Source organism: Palaemon carinicauda, chromosome 3 (assembly GCF_036898095.1).
Source record: "Palaemon carinicauda isolate YSFRI2023 chromosome 3, ASM3689809v2, whole genome shotgun sequence".
Taxonomy (NCBI): Eukaryota; Metazoa; Arthropoda; class Malacostraca; order Decapoda; family Palaemonidae; genus Palaemon; species Palaemon carinicauda.
This window is the reverse complement of record NC_090727.1, coordinates 178,711,991-178,716,990: the sequence shown is the minus strand read 5'-3', so window position 1 is coordinate 178,716,990 and position 5,000 is coordinate 178,711,991. Positions and strand designations below refer to the sequence as shown.

At 30.9% G+C, this 5,000-nt stretch overlaps 1 protein-coding gene across 8 annotated transcripts in view; it reads right to left on the bottom strand.

Moving 5' to 3' along the window:
- rsh (radish) overlaps window positions 1-5,000 on the bottom strand; it is a 207,064-nt gene that overhangs the window by 201,738 nt on the left and 326 nt on the right. The gene's annotated exons all lie outside the window — the stretch shown is intronic.

Below are 5,000 nucleotides of genomic sequence, written 5' to 3'. Positions count from 1 at the left end.
ATATATATATATATATATATATATATATATTTATATATATATATTATATATATATATATGTATATATATATATGTAAACAAATACCACGAGGAAATTAAAGGTTGAAGGCTTTCTAATACGCTTTAACTTGTTTGATTATGCAGTGCCAAAGTACATACGATGCATGTATTGGAACAATTGTCAAAAAAAAAAATTAAATAAAATAAAAAGAAGAAACTGAAAAGGGTTAATTATCCAAGGGCAAGAGAGTGCAACAAAATCAGAGATTATCTGGAGGGAAGAAGGTCACATATTGGAGCCTGTACTTTTTCAGAGAATCATAAACCTTATAATTAATCAAAATGAAATACTAAGTTTTAGTTATAAAATAATTAAGTCTAAATATTCAGTAGTTCAAAAGTAAACACCATTATTGTTTGATTTGATAAAGCACGATTCAGTGACACTCCATTTGACCAGTTTGCTTCTTTAAAGTTCATGGAATAGTCAAAATCTCTCAAATGTACAAATAAAACATTTGGGATTCTTACAGGATTGCGCCAATTCTAAGGATTCTCCAATTTATCCGTAATAGTTTTTGTCATAATGTTAATAAGAGTTTCATTTATGCAGAGAATCATTACTGAAACATTTTTTTTAATAGAATATTAACGATGAAATTACCGGAGGCACCATTTATATTGAAAAACTTCAGAATCCTAGGAGTCTCCTTAAATATTTCTTCGAATGATAACTTGATAATACTTTTCATAATTAATACATGTTTTCTCTTGCTTAGGGAAGATGTTTTCCTTGTTCTGTTCTCTGCTGCATCTATGAAAGTCCTGACGTATCTAAGCTTCAAGGAAACATCATGAATAGGGTTTATATCGGGCGTCAATAATCTGCGGAATGCAAATTCCTAAAGGAGAATGATTTTATTGGTTTCTCTTTCTATTTTGATATATTCAGAATGTTATCCAACAAGTCTGAAGTTCGTGCTTGAATGAAGAAAAGTCAAAAGGCAGTGTGTGAGTTGTTATTGTAACGTGTAATTTAGTTGATAGGCATATTGATAAAGGCAGAAATCAGAAATGTAAGAACACCATAGATGTGTACAACTGAATAACAATTTTAAATAATGGAAAAAAGGCGATGAATTATTTCACGTGTATGCTCATTTTTTTCATATACAATTAGATACAAAATAAGTTCCTCAGTTATTGAATAACAGGACAAATTTTACTAAAGGATTGTACTAAAATTGATTAAAATTCAGTTATCCCGACGGCTTTTCTGAAATTGTTTCTAACATGGCCGAAAAAAATTTGTTACCGAATAGTGAATCTCTCTCTCTCTCTCTCTCTCTCTCTCTCTCTCTCTCTCTCTCTCTCTCTCTCTCTCTCTCGTTTAACAATTTCACTAGCAAAATTTCGAGTTATGATAACTGGCAGCGTCACCTTAATATTTGCTGTATTGTTTATAAATTCAGTTTAAATTTATAATTTGGTAAATTTCGTTAGTTTGTGCACACACTGGCATATTGTTCTAATTCTGAAACAAGAATAATTATTTTTTTTCTTTTTTTGTTACGGATGTTATGTATAAGAATTTTAAAGTATACGTATCATTATATATATATATATATATATATATATATATATATATATATATACATGAAAATATTAAATTAACATATTCATAGATTGCATGAAGTTATTTATAATGCCAAATATATATTCGCATATGTATGTGTGTAAATATATATATATATATATATATATATATATATATATATATATATATATATATATATATATATAGATATAGATAATAATGATAATAATGATAATGATAATAATAATAATAATGATAATAATAATAATTATAATAATAATAATAATGATAATAATAATGTGTTTCTGTGTTGGTTGCGTTTTTATATAAATCCTAGTGGGTTTATCTCTTACAAATGTATGGATGATTGTATGTGTTTTCATGAATTTTCGATATAAAAATCCAAGTGTAATATCCGTACTCGTCAATTACACTCTTATATAACTGCTGCTTTATTAAATAAATTATTGCTTCAATTTTATACTTGTCATATAGTTTTCTAAACGGGTAAAAAAATAATTCATCACATTATTAAATAACACATGAGTCTGTATATATATATATATATATATATATATATATATATATATATATATATATATATATATATATATATATATCTGAGTGTGTGTGAGTTTGTGTGTGTGTATGTGTGTGTATGGCCACGCGATAGTAATTGTATCTGGTAATACAGTATAAGATTATCAACGCAACGCTGTGATTGGAATAAGTGAATGGTATGCAAATGAGATATATATATATATATATATATATATATATATATATATATATATATATATATATATATAATATATATATATATGTGTATATATATATATATATATACATATATATATATATATATATATATATATATATATATATATATGTGTGTGTGTGTGTATATATATATGAAAGTGACTAGCAGTTTATAGTAATATAAAAAAAAAGCGTCAGTCCACACCATGCGGAAAACACGAGTCCAATTGAAAATAGCCAGAGAAAAGAATTTCGAATTTCCAAATTATTGAAATGTGGAGCAAGAAATTGTTTAAGATTCAGGAGGAAAAAAAAATTGTAGAATGGCGGAATCCCCCAATTCTCCCCTCCCCTCCCCTTCCTACTACTTTTCTCCATCAAACGTACACCACCTGAATCTCTTCTTTCCTTACGCCTTAGTCCCTTCTCCCTCCCCTACCCTTCTCTTATACCCCCCTGTCTCACGCCTACTCTTCCCCCTCCCCCTAATTCACCTGTTGCACGGTCGCTCACGAATTATTGATCATGTTGCAATATGATAGCTTATGCTCTCTCCCACTCGGTCTCTCTCTCTCTCTCTCTCTCTCTCTCTCTCTCTCTCTCTCTCTCTCTCTAGAAATATTAAGTAATTTTAAAGATGATAAGTAGGCCTATTAAAATCATGACTGGTACTGTAGGGAAAGTAGAATCAAAGTAAAACTGTAGAAATATAGACAAATGTGATCTTATGCTAAAATTTTAGGCGTTTTCATGATAGGATTCTTTTTCTAATTTTGCTATCTAGATAAACAGATATGATTAGATAATTACGTGTGTTGACAAAAAACATTTACTAGATATATATATATATATATATATATATATATATATATATATATATATATATATATATATGTGTGTGTGTGTGTGTGTGTGAGCATATGTATATATATTTATGTATGTATACATTAATTTACTCACACATACACACACACACACACACACACATATATATATATATATATATATATATATATATATATATATATATGTCTGATGACTCAAAGTAATAAGTAAACCAACTTAGTATGCGTGGCCTTGGCTAATCCATCTTTACTGTTCATAGCGATACACAAGACCCTTTCCCCACGATATGGTATACCCAGTGAGAAAGAATTATTTATGTATATATATATATATATATATATATATATATATATATATATATATATATATATATATATATATATATATGTGTGTGTGTGTGTTTGTATGTGTGAGTGAGTGTGTGTGTGTGTTTTTATGTATGGCACATCAGCCTTATATTTTCAATCACACGTGTGCAATGCTACCTACAGTATTAATGTATGCATGCCCGGCCATTTGTACCTTGGGCATATTTTAAGAGCCTTACCGGTGATCCGAACATCTTCAAGCTGAATGAACAGTCAATGGATCTCATAACCCAAATTATCCTAATTGTCGTCAACTCTCTCTCTCTCTCTCTCTCTCTCTCTGATTGCCATGGTAGAGTATCTTTAAATCTACCTTTCTCTTCTACCTGTATCTCCCCTCCCCCCCTTATTTCCCCTCCCTGTCTATGGTTCCTTAATGGTTTTTACCAAATTCCAGAAAACTGTTCGCCCACATTGCATTGGAATAAAAATGGCCTCTTGCTTTTGGGTGGATTTTCCTGGAACTCTCATTCTTTCTTAGTATGCAATTTTTCTGTTATGAATTTATAGTCCTCAGAAAAAAAAGAAAAAAAAAAGAAAAAAAAAAGAAACATTATTAATGTATTTTGTCGTTCCGATCTAAAAAGTCCTGGTATTAATATCATATGTTCTGAAACTTAATTTCGTGCTGTATTTCCGTCCCAGGATTAAATAACTGTGAAAGTGTATGAAAGTGATTGTTACAAAGTGATTTTGTCTCCATAATTTCCTAGCCCTGTTCAAATTCGTACAACATAAGTTCATGGAAAGTCATTTAACGTGAAGGCACACCATCCCAAATTGTCTTTTAACATTAACACAATTTTCAAGGATATATTTTTACAAGTTTTTATTCACCAACGCAAGAAAAAAAAACTGTCAAGTGACTGAATATAAGTCGGTATTTCTGCCTGTGTCGTTTCGTTAGGCATTGGCGTTCTTTCCACTTTAACGGAACAAGACTCATTAATTGCATCAATCTCATCAATCAGTATATCCATCCGAACGTGCTCGTATTTCATGTTTATTCACGAGAAACACCACTATGGTCCTTAGTCCTCCCCCCTCCGCCAAGCAAAGGGGGTAAAGACTGAGGACATGGAATGCGAAAGGTGCTCTTATATGCGCGGGGGGCGAGAGATCCACAGGTGGTATGAGTCTTGGGGAACATGGATGGTGTTTGTCACTGGGTGCCATTTCTCTGTCGTTGGACCGTCGCACTGGTTGGATGCCTTTTGCGGGTATTGCTTCGGAGGCCGATTTCTTTATAGATATTAACTTATTTGTCACTGATTGCTCTTAAAACCGAAGCACTTTTACAGTTTTATACACTTTCGCACCTTTGCCTACGAGTACCGTAATTCCATGGCTCATCGTGAGGGGAAACTTTCTTGTTTTGAGAATGATACTTCCCAGGTCATTATTTACGTAAGGGCGTGAGTTAAAATGTT